The sequence below is a fragment of the Trichosurus vulpecula genome, chromosome 5 (assembly GCF_011100635.1).
Source record: "Trichosurus vulpecula isolate mTriVul1 chromosome 5, mTriVul1.pri, whole genome shotgun sequence".
NCBI lineage: Eukaryota > Metazoa > Chordata > Mammalia > Diprotodontia > Phalangeridae > Trichosurus > Trichosurus vulpecula.
This window is the reverse complement of record NC_050577.1, coordinates 144,057,662-144,077,421: the sequence shown is the minus strand read 5'-3', so window position 1 is coordinate 144,077,421 and position 19,760 is coordinate 144,057,662.

Sequence of the window (19,760 nt, the reverse complement as noted above, 5' to 3'; positions counted from 1 at the left end):
TTCTTTTTTTTTTTCGTTTATTTTAAACATCTTTTAAGCCACTGAATCAGGGCAACAAAAGATACATTTTCTAGATTAGTTCATTACTTAGGTCTGCATCCTTAGGAGTAGGACTACTGTTTTCTGCAATGCCTTTCCAAGATAATGACAAACTAATTCAATAGGCTGCCTACCCAACTGTGTTTTATAATCTGGGCAACATGAATTCTTTATCTACTTGGTTTTCTCATGTGTGAATTGCTGAACTGATCTTTTTTCTTCTTCTTTTTTTTTTTTTTTTGAGTAGCCATAGATCTCATTGGGGAGGCTCTATAGTATTTTAGGACTTGGTACAATCAGTTCAATGTTACTGGAAAAAAAAAAGACTATTTGAAGGACTTCATCATCTATAATGTATACTTTTCCCAATAGGTTCAAAGTCAGTTTAAAGCTAGATGCTCATAAATTTTGAGTTTTTAATCTAAATTTCCCTTTAAACCTAATTCCTAATGCTTGATATTTATTTTTGAATAAAATTTATCTTATTTGTAATTGGTGGATTCTGCGTTCAGATAAAATTTTATTTGAGTTGTTATGTTTTCATTGGGTTGAGGAGATATATTAGCATCCTGCACTAGTCTTTGCTGTTTTCTTTGTTTTTCTCAACTATGTTTGCTGGGCTAAGCCAAACAAGAACAAGATTCCCTCAAGGATCCAGAGAAGACCTAAAAGTGATACCAAATTTCAAGATACCAAAGTTACTAGAGGGTACACAGAGAATGGGATAAGAATTTTGGTTTGGTATCTTACTCAATAAACCTTCTGGGGGTGCCATCCCTGCCACCGTCTTTCAAAACAACTTATCTTCTCCCTAAACCTATGCTTTCTTCAAACTTGAGGGCCCTATGGTGCTTCCATTCACCTAGCAATGAATTCTTAGACTTCTTGATCATTCCCTTTCTCTCACCAATCCTCCCTCTCAAAATTGAAATAATTGCAAAATCTCGTGGGTTCTTTCTTCATAAGATATTTTGCGTCCTTGTCCTTACCTCTGCTTACACAGTCACTTCCCTAGTCTGGGCCTCATTATCTCTTGTAATAGTCTCCTAACTGGTCTTTCTACTTCCCTAATTCATCCTCTAATTATCCATTTCATTTCAAAATTATCTTCCTAATGTATGCATCTGGCCGTGGCATGTCCCCTGCTCAAAAGCCTTTATTTGTTAACAATTTCCTCTCAAGATAAATAAAAAACCTCTTTTGTCTGGCTCTTAATTCCCTCAACAATTTGGTTCCATCCTACTTTCATTGCCTTCTTACATCACTCCCCTCCACATGTTCTCAATTCCAGCCAAAGTGAACTCTGCCTACCACCTTGTATTTGCACAAACCATTCCCACCTGGAGTGACACGTTCCTTCCCTTTCCATTTCTACCTTCTAAAATCCTTATCGTTCCTTAAGGGGACCATAATTATCATTATTATCTGGGTGCCAAACAATCTTGTTTGACCTTGGGAGACTCTCAGTTGGGAGTTTTTTTTTAAGGTTTCATCTTCCTCTATCAAATTACATGTTAAAAAAATCAACAATCAAAAACACAGTGGGATCTGATTTTCTCTAGTAAATTGTGTGATTATAAAGGGGAAAAGGGAAGGGAACAAGCATATATTAAGTGTCTGCCATGTGCTTTGGAACAATTGTCTCATTTGATCCTCACAATAACCCTGGGAGTTAGGTGCTATTATTATCCTCATTTTACAGAAGAGCTAAGACAATGGTTAAATTACTTGTCCAGGGTCACTCAACTGGACTTTGATTCCTGGGAAAGTTCTAGAATAGATCATTAAAGGGATGGTTGCTAAACATCTAGAAAGGGAAGCAGTGAATAGGAAAAGCAACCTTTTTATTTCAGTTCTCTTAGATTGCTTTATATTAGGTGGATCACTATAGCTTCCATTCTTCTGTAATCAGCTCTGTCAGAGGAAACCAGGACCCGATGGAGATGTTTCATGACACCCAAATTCAGCAGTTTTTTTTTTTAACACTAGGAAGCTGATATGTATGAAGTTTGTGATGAAATAATGAACTCTTTGTCTTCACTGTCCACATGAGGCCATAGTGAGGTGACATCCTTGGGAACATACTTTCCTTTTTTTTTTCCTGAACCAGACCTCCAAGCTCAGCTGTCCCCAAGTCCTACTCTCGCCAGCTAGTTAAGTATTCTTCATTCTATTTCTAGCCCTATTCAGTCTCACTAGTTCCATTAGTTACCAAGTAAGAAGTAGCTCTTAAGCAGTTTTCAGGGTTCCTACCTCTGACTCTGGCTGAGCTGCACCATAGACTACTCTCTTGGGGAATCCCAAGTCATTGCTCTTCAGCTTTTAAGGAACTCTATCAACTGAGTCACTCCCCTCTTATTGTACTTTTGTGTGTTGTCTTCCCCCAGCAGGTCAGCTCCTTGGAGGTAGGGACTGTCTTATTTGTTTGTATTTGTTTTGTATATATACACACACATATATATGCTATGTTGGTGTTCAGTCATTTTTCGGTCATGTCCAACTCTCCATGACCACATTTGGGGTTTTCTTGGCAAAGATATGGGAGTGGTTTGCCATTTCCTTCTCCAGCCCATTTTACAGATGAGGAAACTGAGGCAAGCCGGGTTAAATGAGTTGCCCAGGGTCACACAGCTAGTAACTGTCTGAGCCCAGATTTTAACTCAGGAAAAGGAGTCTTCCTGACTCCAGGCCCAGCACTCTATCCACTGTACCAGTTAGATATATGTTATATAATATTTTATGTAATCTATCTATATACATATATATATAAAACACATATACAATATATGTATGAGTGTATATATGTGTGTGTGTACATATATATATATATATATGACATAGTGCATGCTCTGTCTAGCTACCCTTCTATTTATAATTTCTTAGTTCCCTCCCAAATGTTTGGTTTCCACTCTCCTATACTCTTTGTTATTGAGGTTCAATCTTCCAATCATGTCCAATGCTACATGACCCCATCAAGTTCATGGCTTTTTACTTTTCTTCCAAAGATACTGTAGTGATTTGCCTTTTCCTGCTCCATTGTGCCCCCATTTAACAGAAGAGGAAATGAGGCAAATATGGGTTAAGTAACTTGCCCAGGGTCACACAGCTAGTAAGTGCCTGAGGCTGTATTTGAACTCAGATCTTCTGGACTCCCAGCCTGGTGCTCTATCCACTGCACCACCTAGCCTCCCATACTCTTACTTAGCTGGTATTTAATGCTTATCAATCACATCATTATAGTTCAGGTCATTTGATTATCCCGTTTTTAATGCCCATGGAAGGTAGTATTTTCAGTGGAGGGAAGGGGAGCTAGACTTGTGAGTTTGGGACACTTATCAATAGGGAAGGACATGAGGAACTACAGATGAAAACCGCAGGTCACTATCAATATCACTACTCCTTGTCTGTATTGAAGTGCTTTTGAATCTGACTAGGAAATCAGATCACTGCTAAGTGGATACAAAAGTAGCCATTGAGGAAATGAATATATTTTTGTGTATACTTTATTTGACTTATGGTTGAGCCTGATGAATATCTACTGTGTACTCCATAACAGACATAACAGATGTTTCTAGCAACTGATACTTCTATTCTTCAGGTAAGCACTGCTCTTTAGTATGTACAGATGGCTTTGGGAAAGTCACTTAATTTTTCTGGGCCTCAGATTTTAGTACAAGAAGTTGTTGTAAATGTCCTCTAGGGCCCCTTCAAACTTTTAACACTATTATGACTGAGAGCAGCAGTCTTACATAATGAACCGAGTACTGGGCCTGGTATCACTGAGATCTAGATTCAAACTTTTTTTTCAGGTATTGAGCTGAATGATTATGGGTTGGTCATAGGACCTCTCTGAGCCTCAGTTTCCTTACCTGTCAAGCAAAGATTAGCACTTTTAAACTACTGTCTGGCTCATAGGGCCACAGTGAGGAGAGTCTTTTGTAAACTTCAAAGTGCTATATAAAATGTGAGTTATTTTTATTTCCTTGTGTGGTTCATAAACTGGCTCTGAAAGCAGTTACAAAGGAAGAGTCCTGATAAGGTTCTGAGTAATGGCTACATTGTTAGTATAAGCGTATAGCCTTCTAAGGGGCACATTAATCTGGATGTTTAAGTTCTGGTATGTTTGTTAAAAAGTCAGTCACACCTTTTTATGGTCATACTTTGTAGGTGCACAAAACAAGTGATAATGTAAGGCAGTCCATGATTAAGTATGCAAATGAACAGTGTTCATTTATACATAATAAATGCTATAGATGTTTAGTGAAGGGGAACGACAGCCTACACTGGAGTGGCTTAATGAAAAGGATAGCGTTCATCATTATATTAAAGAATAGAAAGAGTTTGAAATAGCCAAGAATGGTGCAAAGTGTAGAGAGCCACGAGTTTTTCTTTTTCTGTTTCACAGAAGGTATGAAGGTATAAATTTTACTATTTCTCTAATAATGTCTACCTAAAGAAATTTGTATTCTGTCATATTTACTCAATATACCTAAATCACATTTATTCAATAACATATGATGCAGGAAAAAATATTTAATATTCACAATCACAAGAATGCAGCATGGCACAAGGCATTATGAAGTAATATTTAACTGGCTGCTCTAGGTCTGAAAAGCAGAGAGTAAATATTAAAACTGTTAATTATTTTACCATGAGAGTGGGAAATTTGAGAAATAAATGATCTCTTTTTAGGAGAATCTTAACTTCTTGATTATAGTTGGAAATAAACCCACTCTAATTAAGATTGACTTGAGGAAACACGTTTCCTCTCCTCACATAAAGTTAATTTGTACAAGATTATTAATGGTGATATGGACAAGAACTAGCATGGCCAGAAGGGAGTCTATATTAGTAGAAGTATCCATGACTACACACCAAATTTGGTCAAAAGATCATAGATTCAGAGCTCAAAGGGACCTCAGAGGCCATCTAGCCTAACCTCCTATGTTGGCAAACAAAATGGGCTCTTAGCACTCAGTTCAACCAAGTGCCCTTGAAGAGTTTGGTCTTTGTTTCCTTGATTAGATTTGGAGTCCTTGGTGACCTCCTTGCCTCAGGGGAGGGCCTAGTTTACACATGGGTTTGAGTGACATGCTTGGGACATTAGAGGCTTTTAGACCACTTGGGTTTAAGTCACCTCTTTGTGACGATTTTAGGTCACACATGTGACTCACCCTTGACCCTGAAAAATATATAAAACCAGGAGTTGGCTTTCTGTTTTTCAGAGCTCTTACCCACAGCAGTGGTGGCACGAGTGACTCTGGACCAGCCCTTGTTATGAGCTCCCGGGCTGAACTTAGATGTTGGTAACCACGAATTGTATTTGGTCTATCTGTCGATGTTTGTATTTTGCTCTGAAGTTCAGGGTGCTGGCTTTTTCCGCCTGAACTAAGTGAATGGTATTTGTATGCTGAATTAAAGTAAGTTTGTTAACCCCTTAACATTGCTTTCCTTAGTAAAGCAGATCAAAAGAACCTGGGCTTTTGCAGTGTGCTGGTAGTGTGCTTGTTTTTGGGCTTGTGTTGGTCTTTCACCCCCACAACAGCTGCTAGCTGGATTGTTGAAACATCCCCTCATTTTAAAGATGAGGAATCTGACTGAAAGGGTTTAATGATTTGACCAGGGTGATGGAGACAATGTGTATCAGGTATGTCCCAAAGAGAACACATTTCTCTCTTCTTCCCCCACCACCAGCCCCCTGCCTCCTGCCCACCCCAAGGTTCTCTTTTCAAAATTCCCTGTTTCTATAAAGTGTATCACTATCCTCCTAGTCATGAATACTCATAATCTCAGTATCATCCTCCATTCCTCACTCATATCCCTCCGCATATCCATTTTGTTGCCAAATTTTATCATTTCTGCTTTTATGATATCTTCTATACACATCCCCTTCTTTCCTATTTACCTCCCAGGTTTGGTTGGAGCTTATAAACTGGTAAAGGACTGCCTGGTTTTTGGCAAACTACCACCTAGTGTACTAATTATTTTAATTTAATCATATATCTACTTTTCAAAAATTCAATTGTTATGAGTAAAAACCCTATATATATAGAAATCACGCATGTTTGGTTGACTCTCTTTTGTCATGCTTTCAACTCAGGTTTATTTAAAGTAGTAGATATAAGAAAGAAGGTGAGGTTTTCCTGATTTAGCAGGGCAGGGTTTGAATTAAGATTCTGATTAGATTAAAATCATGAGCAGGTGCCATCAATAAAGAGGCAGGGCTAAGGGTTAAAGGATATATCTGTGAGAATCATAGAAAGTTTGGAAGCTTGATGCCAAGTGTCTAGTTCTGGGTGAAGTCCATAATTACCAGAGTGATGTGGGACTCCCAAGTTATTAGCTCTTATTGAGAAGTGGATCAAGCTAGTGACTAATAGTGCCACTTGGTCGATAAATATATATGCATGAACACACACACACATACACATGAAATATGGATGTATTTTATTTTATTGTAATCTAGTAAATTTACTAGATCTTTATTAAAGTTTTTGACATGATTGATTCTTTGCAATTAAGTAAGCTATTTAAAGTTATGTTTTAAAAAAACAAGTTATATAAATAGAAAGGCTAAAGATATGATGAAATAACACTAGATTTGGAATCAAGTCTAACATGATTTTAATATGGGTTTAAATGTAAATTCTGGTTTTTACTACTAATGTTATCTTGGGAGAGATACCTAACCTCCCCGTACCTTTGTTTCTCTCTCTGTCAAGTGATGACAGTGGCCTAGATTATCTCTAGGGTTAAATATTATTATCAAATTATTCAGTGGTCTGCTGGTAAATATGAAAAAAAGCAAAATGTAATGATGACACACTTTTAAATTTAATTCACATTATTAATATTCCTTCCATTATTTTCTTAAGTCTTAATCTCTATAGTTTAAGAATTTTTACATAGAAAATTTAACAATCAACTCTCGTGAGCCAATTCGAACTAGCTCTAGCACACTACTATTATTCATATCATCATTGCCTCAAATTAAAAAAACCCACAATAAGATAGGTTCCTGTATAAAGTAGATTTTTGAATATTGATCCCCTTTGTTTTAAGCATTTGAATGGAGTAAATATATTACTGTCCTATATCTAATCTACATTAAGTTCCTCACTCCTTCCTTTTGAGGAGACCCTTAACATGAAGCAAATAATCTTTAAGTGACATTCCTCTTTAGGGGTTCAAGCTTCCCCAGGGCTGAAGCTAATCCAAGCTTAATCCAAAACTGGGGCCCTTTAGTGTAAGAGGTCAATTTCCACACCCCCTTGGGGTATCAGTTGTCTGTTATACTACATATTCTCACTGGAGCACAAAAACGAAAATATGATGACAGAAATTACCACTAGATCTCTGTGGAATTTTTAAATAGAAGTCATTTTTGCTTCTAAGGTTTAAAAGCAGATAAGAAGATGGATATTATCCTGTCCATGTTCATATGTTTTTCAATTATATTGATACGCATGTCTAGAATTTTAAAATGACAGCCGTTTAAAAATTTCATTTCATTTATTGACTATTTTGTTTCAAATAGCTGATTAAATAATAATATGGCTGAAGAGACTGTATTATGTTCTCAGCTTTATAGATTGACATATTTGCTTACTTGTATGAAAATATACTTGTTAGATAATTATATGACAGTCTGTAATCTCAGAAAGTAGGAGTGCAGATTTCAAGATGAGATCATAAGTAAAATATAAGGACTTGAAAATATGAGAAAGGGTAAATAACAGAAGAGGAACTCTTTTCACTAAACTGTTTTTATTAACTCTTCGGCTCTTTTCTCATTTGCATTCAGTGTTATTGTTGACCCCTCGGAAGATACAGTTTGTTAAATTAAGAGATTTTGCTTTAATTTGCATAATGTAAGCCAGTCAGGTTTTAAAATTTAATTGTAATATAGATCACATGAAAAGCAAGGAGACTGGCTAATACTTTGTAGCAAGTCATTACTTGGCTAAAAAATATAGCCAGAGTAACAGGGCATTAAATAAGACTAATTGCTTTTGGGTGGCAAACAGTTTGAAAGAGAGGAAATGGGCATCCATCTCTTCCAAAGACTGCTGGGACACAGTAATTACTGTGTGTGGAGGATCCTGAATATCATTAGTAGGGTAGCTCCCTGAATATAACTTTTGAAGAAAATCACAAAGTCCATGCCAAAAGGGGGGCAGAGTTGCCAGTCTGCTATGTCTTGTCTCCAGAATGAGACCATAGAACTCATGGAAAGAGCATGGCTTGTCTACGTTGGAGACCATAGTAGCACAGATTCAAGGACCTCAGAGGCCGTCTAGTCTAACCCTCTCATTTAAGAAAGGAGGAAACTGGGGCTAAGGAAGTGAAGTGACAGACAATGAGCTTTAGAAGTAGAATATAAATTAAGGTCCTTTGATCTTTTCACTGAGCCATGCTGCCTTCCTTCATTATAGGCGTGTCTTTGCTACCAGTGAGTGGTCTGCCTCTAAAAAAAAATACTTCCATTTTCTGGCCTTGGTTTCCTGTCTTGTAGAAAGAATGATATTAAAAGATCTCTCAGGTAGTTTCAACCTTATGGTTCAATATTAGGAGGAGCTATGGTAGGGAGTTTAATTTTGCTTCTTGAAAACACCATCATCATGTAGGATGCAAACACCTCGTGTGCTTTGGTAAAGCTCTTTTGATTGATTTATGAAAAATTTAGGCATTGTTTTAGAGTATATAAATGGGGGAAGGAAGTCACCTTAATTCAACAAGGATTTATTAAGGACTTACTATGTGGAAGACAATGTTGGAGAAACAAAAATAAATATGACATAGATGGTGATTTTGAGAAGTGTACAATCAAATAGAGAGGACAAAGACATGCTGTGAAAATGATGAGTTGGGCCTTGAAAGAAGGGAGGGACTTTGGCAGATGGAGGTGAGGGTGGGGATCTGGGTTATCTCCAGAGTGGAATCAATGTGGTTGCAATGGAAAGGAGGGGCCAGATGAGAGAGACATTGTAGAAATAGGAGTGCTAGGACTTGGCAAATGATTGGATGTCCATGGTGAGGGAGATAAAAGAGTTAAAGATAATTTCCAGGGTCCAAGTCTGGGTGAATGAGAGGAATATAATATGGCACCATTAACAGAAATAAATGAATTAATACTAACAATGACAATGATAGCAGCTAACATTTTCATAGTGCTTTAAGGTTTGCAAATATGTATGTATATAAAATGTCATTTGATCTTCACAACAACTCTTTGAGGTAGGTACCATCTTTCAGAAGAGAGATAGGGCTGAGAGGGGTTAAAGGGACTTGACTAGGGCCACATGCCTCGGAAATGTCTGAGGGAGGATTTGAACAGAAGTCTTCCTTACTCTCTATTCAGCATCATATTCATTCTGCCACGTCATTGCCACATGAGGAGTAGCAGCACATTTTGGGGGTGAGGTGGGTAGGACAGAACAACAAAACAAAAACCCATACTGTGAACAGAACTGCATTCTTAGTGCTGGGCAAGATACAAATTTTAGACAAGGGCTTACAGTCTATTAGGGTAAAAAGACATGCCAATTAATTATACTACACAACATTGTACAACAACCACAAACACATTTATATACTATTTTAAAGCTTGCAAATCATTTTACAAGTATTATCTGATTTGATCCTTATCAATTAATCAACTAACAAACATTTACTAAGTGTTTATTATGTATCAGGCATTGCTTTAAGCATTTTGGATGTAGCATAAAAAAAAAAACCAGTTCCTGCTCTCAATGAGCTTATGTTCTAACGGAAGATAAGATGTATATAGATAAGTATGTAGTGATATATATGATATAAACAGAGTAAATGGAAAGGAAGTCTAGAGGAAAATCATACTAGCAAGGGGTTGGGAGAGGAAATACTGAGAAAGGCCTCCCATATGAAGGTTGCCTCTGTTGTTGTTTGTCCTTTGTTTTCCAAGAGGGTCATGACATCAGGAAGGTGATGCCATGACTTAACGAGTAAATTGGATTTAAGTGAGTCGGGCCATGCAAAGTTACCAGCCTCTCTCTTCTCTGGAGCCATCTTGGTCCAGTGGCAAGATACAGATCAGGATGACTGGAGATGACCTGGATGCAGTGGGAGACCTTGGCCTTTTTAAGCTAAAGTCTTTCCCAGGTCTTAGTTTGACTGAGGCAGTGCACATTCAGTAACCTAAATCTTGAAGCTAGCCAGAGATTTAGAGAGGTGGGTGGCAGATGCGGTGGGAGCATAGAGGAGTGCTCCAGGCAAATGCAAAAGAAGGTAGATGGAAGACTGAATGCTGTGAATGAAGAATAACACACAGTCAGTTGTGGCTTGTGGTGTGCATGAAGAGGAGTAATGTGTGATCAGGCTAGAAAGATAAGAAGTAGCTTGTTTATGACAAATTTTAAATGTCAGTTTACATTTGATCCAGGAGGTAATAGGGAGCTATTAGAATTTTGGGGGCATTGTTGAGCTGACTTATACCTTAAAAAAATCACTTTGTTAGCTGTGTGGAGAATGGATTGAAGGGGTGAGAGGCTTAAAGCAGGGATTCCAGGCTATTGCAGTGTTCCGGGTAAGAGGTTAAAAGAACCTCAAGTAGAATGATGACTGTGACTGGGTAGAAGGAATCATATCCAAAGGACATTGTGGTGAAAGAAATTATAAGTCTAGGGAACTGATTTGAATATGAGAATTAGGAGTTGAAGATGAAAGGGAAGTTGTGAAACTGGGTTCCTGGAAGGATGGCTGTGCCCTTGGCAATAGTAGGAAAGTTCAAAAAAATGGTGGGTTTATGGGAAAAGACAGTTCCATTTTGTTTATGTTTGTGGAACATCCACTTCAAGAAGTACAGTAGACAATTATGTTATCTGATTGAATCTTAGGGACAGACTAGGACTGGATACATAAATCTAAGAGTCATAGAGATGATAGTTGAACACATGGGCATTGATAAAATTATCAAATGAAAGAGTATATATATATATAGTCTATGGAGAGAGAGAGAGAGAGTCAGTCCAAGATGGAGCCTAAAGAGCAATGTTGGGTGGCTGTGACATAGATGGAAAGGCAAAGGAGATTGATAAGGAGCAGGGAGACAGGTGGAGAGCCACAAGAGATGAGGAATGGTATCAGGAAAACAGAGAGGAAAGAATATTCAGAAGAAGGTAATCAAGATTTTCAAATATGCTGCAGAGAGGTCAAGAATGATGAGGATTGAAGGAAAAAGAACCCAGTAAGTTAGATATGGTGAGTTAGAGATCATTGGTAACTTTGGAGAGAGTAGCTTCAATTGAATCTAGATTGCGGATTGAAGATGTATAGATGGCTTGTTCTAAGTAGGGTAGAGACATAGGGTGATATCTATGGGTTATGGTAGGTTCCATTGAGGATTTTTAAAGATAGGGGAGGTATGGACATATTGTAGGCAGTAGGGAAGGAACTGTAGATAGGGAGAGATGGAAAATTAGAGAGAAAATGGGAATGGTAGTGGAACTAATTTGATGCAGAAAATGAGAGGGAAAGAATCAAGGGTATAAGTAGTGTGGTTCATCTTGGCAAGGAGAAGGGCTACTTCTTCATCATAGAAGTGAAGGAAGAGAGAGTAGGGATAATCTTAAAGGGATGTAGGAGGAGGAGAAGACAGAGATCTTAGCTAATGACCTTAAGTTTTTCAGTGAAATATGGGGTAGGGGGTCATCAGCTGAGAGAATGAGAAAAGGGATAATGTAGGAAACTTAAGGGGAGAAGAGAACATATGCAACAGTTGCCAAATTGAGAGTAACGATTAGAGAGGAGTAGAAGTATTGCCTTGCGGCAGGGATAGTCCCGTTGAGAGTACATAGCATAAATTTGTGGTGCATCCATCAAGACATTTTTTGCATCTTCCTCCAGCTTTGTTCAGCAGCGTGGAAATAGTGGCAAAGGGGGTAGATGGTGGGAATAATTCAGGTTCGGGTTTTGGCAAGACCGCTGGGGTTGGTGATGGAGCTCTCTGTTCTTTAGCATCACGGGAGTTGAAAAATCACTTGGATGGGGAGGATTAAAGGGGGTGGGAATATACTAACCATTGGGAAATGGGTACAGGCAGAGTATCATTGAATGGGGAGAGGTTCCGTGATGAAGGCAGGTGACCACATAATTGAAGGTCTACCCCGAGGTTTGAGCACAACTCTCAGCTGCCCTATCTTGGGACATACCATGTTGATATGTTCTAGGAGGTGTTTGGAAGTTCTCGTAGTAGCAAGAGCAAGAGACAGTTTTTTTCCTGGCCAAGAGAGAGGAGTTCTATCACCTGGTATTGACTGGCAATATAGTGCCTCGGGGGCTTCCAAGAGACTACCAAGGAAGCAAGAAGTGGTATGTCAGGACTCACAGCAACCACAAATAGGGCTAGGAAGGTAGGTTCTAGTATTATCTTCATTTTACAAATGAAGAAAAGATGACAAAGTTTAAGTCAGCAGATTTTTTTAAAAATACAGGTAAATGTTAAAGTATGTTAAATAACATTCAAGAGTGGCTAATATAGCTGGAAAAATATTTCTTAAATATTTGCTTCAGAACTTCCACTTCCTTCCCTGGCTCCAGAAACTCCCCCAGCATCAAGCTTCTCTGATCTTTCCCTCTCTTCTGCTTCTTCCACCTATCCCTTCCTTATCTCCCCAACCCCTCCCCACAGGTAATCCAGAAAAGAGTGAATCTAAGGTGAAGGTATATGCCATATTCATCATTGTGGACTTGAGTTATACAAGATTAAAAAAGTTCTTCCTACTGTTTCTTTCTGTCCTCTCCCTTACTCCCCGCACCACCCCCCTAGCCTTGCATCCTTATAAGAAACTTGTTTCTGAGTAAAAAGACTGATTTTAGCAAGCATGAGCTCCAAGACAAACAATATAACTTTGTGTTCCATGAATAAAGAGAAAGAACAAAGGACAGATGCCTAAGGCCAAAAGCTGTTGGTGTATGCCCACATTGTCTCTTAGAAGTCAATAAAAAGAATAAAGGTAACTGTCAGAGGGAGAATTTAAAACTATTTGCAGGAAAATTGCAACTTAAAAATAATGAATGATGAGTTAATTTGATAGATTCCACAGTATCTCCATCCATATTCCCTTTCTATAATTACAGTTTTATTTGATTTTCAAAGAGCTATTTCACAAAGAGTGCCGCTGTAGAAACACTATAAATGCAGCAGCGATATTGCAGTTATTTATGAAATGATTTAGCGATCTTATGTCCAATATCATAGACCTTTCTAAAACTTCATTGCTTTAAATAACATTTCACAGCATTCTGAATAATTATTATTGATTTTACTAGATCAGTTGATATTTCAATTTTTCTTTTATTTTGAAAAATAGCCAAATTTTAATACATATTGTGGAACAGGATGACATTTACTGAATTTTTGTGCTTTCATGATTTTTTTCTATTACAGTAGTTTGTTTTCATACTTTTGAGAAATTATTTTATCTTTATTATTAAAAATGGTTATTAGGCTATATTTTTATGTTTGGGAGGTAGTTTTCTGAATAGAATGCTGGCCTTGCAGTCAGGAAAATATAGGTTCAAATCTAAGCTCAGATATATACTAGCTATGTGATCTTGGTGAAATGACTTAATGTTTATGAGCCACAATTTTCCCATCTGTAAAATTGGGAATTACCTCAAAGGATTATGAAGACCAGATAAGATCATGTATGCAATGCATTTTACAAATCTTAGTATATTAATATGCTCTAATTATAATTTCCATGTTCTTACACGTTTACGAACATTTAATCCTTGTAATAATAATGGCATATTATATCTTTTGTTTTCAAAGTGGATCCCTCACAATAACTCTGTGAGGTAGATCATGAAATGTGATTAAACCCATATTATCAATGAGGAAAATGAGATTTCAAGAGGCAAAGTGGCTCAACTGGTCAAAAAGTTAGTGAATGGTGGAGTCAGTAGTCAGACTTTTATCTCCCATTTAAATATTCACAGTTTTAAACTCTAGTAAATGTTTAGAAACTTCATAAAAATCATGTAAAAAAGCCCATCAAGCCAAAAATTGTCAATCGCATTTTTGTTTCAGATTTTACCATTTAAAACATGTTATAAATCTTAACTGCTGGGTAACAAGGTATTTAAAGTTCTAAGTTGTTGCTTTCAGAGTGAAAGTTCCAATGCATATTTAGTGGCTTTTGCCAATATCTGTTAGCTCTTTTGTACCTTCTTAATGTACAGTAGCCTTTTTTTCTCACACATTTTTATAATACCTGACATACTTGAAACTGACAAGTGGGATATTATCAACTGCCCAAGATGTGCATAATACATATGTCTGGAAATGGAAATTGAAATGATTGGAGTATAGGGCATTTCTATTGTAAAATGTATAAGTTAATTCACTGGTCATGAAAATGAAGAAGAATGAAGCTTCCTTTCGGGCAGAGTGTTGGCAGGTGTCATGAAAGCTTCCCTAAACAAGATTGTTAATTCATGACCTATTCCCCCCATTGCCATTGTACTGGTACCTTCCTAAGAAAAAAGCTGCCAAGGAAGACAGCCAGACCTTCAAATCATACAGCTGGTATAAAGGACACAGCACCTCCCCCTCCTACCCTCTCCCCTAAACTTAAGCTAATAGAGCTCCTGAAAGGCGGGTGTCAATCTTTCTCTGCCATTACCCTCTAACACTTCATGAATGGTTTTTGTTTCACTGCATTCACCTTAAAACTCAAGGTGCTCCCAGTATTTGCTGACAGCTCAAGGAGGAAATGTACACACATGAGTATACGTACATATTATATATACATTTGCAAACTTATACTTTTCCTTACAAAAATTGCAGATTTTCCTGAGCTATGGTGGGGAAGGGAGTAATAAGTGAAATATTCATTTGGGAATGACTTGGAACTCTTTCTTGAGAATTGATTAGGGCATCTAGATAAAAGGATGAATTATGGAAGAGAATTTGACAATGGCCATTTATATCTGAATATGCAACTCCACTGCTCAGAAGTTATGTTTCTCCCCATTCCTTAACAAGGAAATTTTATGTTCAATTGTTTGGCATTCAAGGTCATAATCTGGCAGCATAATTTTACAGGCTTATGTTTTCTAGTACTCTCCTCTATGCTCCCGCCAGACCAGACTCTTTTGTCTACTGAGTATACCTTCTACTTTCCCACCTCTATGCTTTTGCTCCAGTTGTTCCCTGTGCCTAAAATATCTATCTTTTTATTAATTTACTTTTTTCAGTTTTCAACATTCCCTTCCACAAAATTTTGAATTCCAAATTTTCTCCCCATCTCTCTCCTTCCCCTACCCCAGGACAATGGACATTCTGATTAGCCCTTCCTCCAATACGCCGTCCCTTCTATCACGCCCTCCCCCCCCCCCGACTGTTTCAATAATCCTGCTAGCAGCTTCTGTGGGGGTGTAAGATCCACCAATAGCCAGCACCCAGAAAGCTGCCAGCACACTGCAAAAAGCACAGGTTCTTTTGATCTGCTTTAATAAGGAAAGCAAGGTGAAGGGGTTGACAAGCTTACTTTAATTCAGCATATAAATATCAGTCACTTAGTTCAGGGGAGAAGGCCAGCACCCTGAACTTCAGAGCAACATACAAACACATTATAAACATCAACAGACAAACCTAATACAATTCATAGTTACCAACATCTAGGTTCAGCCCGGGAGCTCAGAACAAGGGCTGGCCCAGAGTCATGCGTGCCACCACTGCTGCAGCAAAGAGCTCCAAGGAAGAGGAGGCCAACCCCTGGTTTTATATCTTTTTCAGCATCAGGGGTGAGCCACACATGCAACTCACCCACGTGACCTAAAATCATCACAAAGAGGCGACTTAAACCCATGTGGTCTAAAAGCTTCTGCTGTCCCAGACATGTAAACTAGGCCCTCCCTGGAGTTAGCCCCACCTTGGGCCCCACCCTAGTTGCTAATCCACACCCACTAGGGTTTTACACCTAAGAGGGGTTTGGGCCTGGGGCTTAGCACCTAGTAAGGCTCAATGAAATACACTGAATTACTTAAAGGGAAGAAAAGCCAAACTCTTCAAGGGCACTTGGTTGAACTAAGTGCTAAGGAGCCCATTTTGCTTACCAACACACCCACTCCTTCTCTTTTCCCTTTCCATTCCATTTTTCTGTAGGGCAAGATATACCCCATTGCCTGTATATCTTATTTCCCAGTTGCATGTAAAAAACAACTTTCAACATTCGTTCTCAAAGCTTTGAGTTCCACATTCTCTCTCTTCATCCCTTCCCACACACCTTTATTGAGAAAGCAAGCAATTTGATACAGGTTACACATATGCACCTATGCAAAACACTTTCATAACAGTCATGTAAAGACTAATTGTATTTCTCTCTATCCTGTCCCTCCCTCCATTTATTCTATTCTCTCCTTTGACTTGTTCCTCCACAAAACTGTTTCCTTCTGGTTACCCCTTCCCCCAATCTGCTGTCCCTTCCATTATCCCTCCTCCTTTATCCCCTTCCCCCCTATTTTCCAGTAGGGTAAGAGAGATTTCCATACCCATTTGAGTGTGTATGTTATTCCCTCCTTAAGCCAAATCCAATAAGAGTAAGGCTCACTTATTCCCTTTCACCTCCCCCTCTTCCCTGCCGTTGTAAAAGCTCTTTCTTGTGTCTTTTATGTGAGATGATTTATTACATTCTACCTTTCCCTTTCTCTTTCTTCCAGTACATTCCTCTTCACACTTTATTTTTTATTAGGTATCATCCCTCATATTCAGCTCACATACATATGTATATATATATATATATACGTACACAATCATATATACATATAACCATACATACACATACACATATATACACACAAACTCACATACATGTATATGTATGTATATGTATGTGTATGTGTGTGTGTGTGTGTGTGTGTGTGTGTGTATTTGCTCTACCCTAATCCTGAGAAAGGTCTCATGAGTTACAAATATCATCTTTCCATGTAGGAATGTAAACAGTTCAACTTTAATAAGCACATTATTGCTTCTCTTTTCTGTTTTACCTTTTCTTGTTTCTCTTGATTCTTGTATTTTTGAAAGTCAAATTTTCAATTCAGCTCTGGTCTTTTCAACAAAAATGCTTGGAAGACCTCTATTTCATTGAAATTCCATTTTTCCCCTGAAATATTATACTCAGTTTTGCTGGGTAGGTGATTCTTGGTTTTAATCCTTTCTTCTTTGACCTCCAGAATATCATATTCCAAGCCCTTTGATCCCTTAGTGTAGAAGCTGCTAAATCCTGATTGTGTTTCCACATTACTTGAATTGTTTCTTCCTGGCCACTTGTGATATTTTCTCCTTGACCTGAGAACTCTGGAATTTGGCTACAATATTCTTAGGGGTTTCCTTTTAGGATCTCTTCCAGGAGGTAATTGGTGGATTCTTTCCTTTTCTATTTTGTCATCTGGTTCTAGAATATCAGGGCAGTTTTCCTTGATAATTTGTTGAAAGATGATGTCTAGGCTCTTTTTTTGATCATGGCTTTTAGGTAGTGCAATAATTTTTAAATTATCTCTCTCGGATCTATTTTCCAGGTCAGTTGGTGTTCCAATGAGATATTTCACAGTTTTCTATTTTTTCATTCCTTTGGTTTTGTTTTATAATTTCTTGAATTCTCATAGAGTTATTACTTCCATTTTCTCAATTCCAATTTTTAAGAAATTATTTTCTTCAGCTAGCTTTTGGACCTCCTTTTCCATTTGGCCAATTCTGACTTTTAAGGCATTCTTTTCCTCATTGGTGTTTTTGGACCTCTTTAACCATTTGGGTTAGTTTATTTTTAAAAGTGTTATTTTCTTCAGCATTTTTTGGGTCTTCTTTAGTAAGCTGTTTACTCATTTTTCATGATTTTCTTGCATCACTCTCATTTCTCTTCCCAGTTTTTCCTCTACCTCTCTTACTTGATTTTCAAAATCCTTTTTGAGCTCTTCCATGGCCTGAAACTGTTTCATACTTTTCTTGGAGGCTTTGGTTGCAGGAGCTTTGACTTTGTTGTCTTCCTCTGGTTTTGTATACTTTGACCTTCTTCATCATCAAGGACATAAGAAAATACCTTTTCACCAAGAAAGTAACCTTCTGTAGTCATATTTCTCCCATTTGCTCATTTTCCCTGTCAATTACTTGAATTTTGAGCTCTTTGTTAAGTGGAGGGTTCACTGCCCAAGTTTCAGGGGTTTTGTGCAGCTGTTTTCAGAGATATTTCTAGGGACCTGTACATATTCAGTTCTTCCAAAGTGGTATGATTAAAGGAGAGATGTTTACTCCTCTCTTGGCCTGTTGTCTGATCTGTGAGCACAAACACTCTTTTCTGCCTTGGAACTGTGCGGGGGGTTCCCCCTCCACAGCTGCCACAAGCTCTGCCATGCCAGTGCTCCTCCTCGACCCAGGACCGCCACCCAGGACTGTGACCCAGATCAGCTGTTCAATTCCCCCACAGTCCATGAGCTCCAGAAGCAGCTGCCACCATGGCAATAGCTGCTGCCACCCTGGGGCTGAACCACACTCCTATTTCACCCAGGTGAGAGACCTTTCCCACTGACCTTAAAAACTGCTTTTGGTGTTTGTGGGTTGAAAAATCTGGAAATTGCCACAGCTGCCAGTAATTCAGTGCCCTGAGGCCTGCTCCAGACGTGTCTGTGCAGGCATGGCCCACGCTGGGCTATGCTCCTCTCTCAGTTGGGTACAATAGATCCTTCCTGTCTACCTTCCAGATTGTCTTGGGCTGGAAATCTGTTTCACTCTGTCATTTTGTGGCTTCTGCTGCTCTAGAATTTGTTAGTCACTTTTTATAGGTATTTTGAGGGGTTTGGGGGAGAGCTCAAGCAGGTCTCTATTTTTCCTCTGCCATCTTGGCTCTGCCACCCTGTCCCTAAAATACCTTAATATCTTTCTTCTCTTTCCTCACTTATAGATTCATTCCATTCCTTTATATAATGAATGAGTAGAAAAAAACAAAAACAAAAACAACATTTAAGTGTTTCCTGTGCCAAGCGTTGGAGAAACAAATTAAAAAAAAAAGTAAGACACCTTGTATGCAAAGGAGCTCACATTCTAATGGGGAAACAATATATATTGAAGGTTACAGCTGCAAGGCAGTTGGAAAGGTCCCATGATCCTTAGGGTTCAGTGGTAAAGCAGATAATAATGTCTCTTCTTTAGCATCATTTCCATGGATAACATCATGTAAGTTTCTGATATTGAACAGTGTACTTTGTTGAAAAGAACTTTCTTTTCCAAGTCTTCAGTAACTATGGCTATAACCCTGATGGGGTATAGGTCCTCGGAAACCCCCTCCCCCCAATTTTCCATGAATTTTCCCTCATGGCTCCGGCATTTACATGAGATAATAATCTCTTCAACTGGTCTTTCGTTGTGGCCTATGCCCAATCTCTCAATTCTCTGTTACCACTAATTTATCCCAGCCCTTTATTGTCTGTTACCTCCAGATCACCCCAGGCTACTTCCCACCCTTGATCCTATCTAGACCCCACTCTCCCTTGGCCATGTGGTCCAGGTCCCTGGCAGCACCAGGCCCTTCTCTGTTACCTCTCAGCCACCTAAGACTACTGCCCACTCCCATCCAGATTCTCTCTAGATCCCCTTCTCCCTATCACCTCAGGCTACTTGGCCACTCCTAGATCCTTCCCACAGTCTTTCTATATATAAAATCAGTCTTGCCTCCATTAAGGTGCTC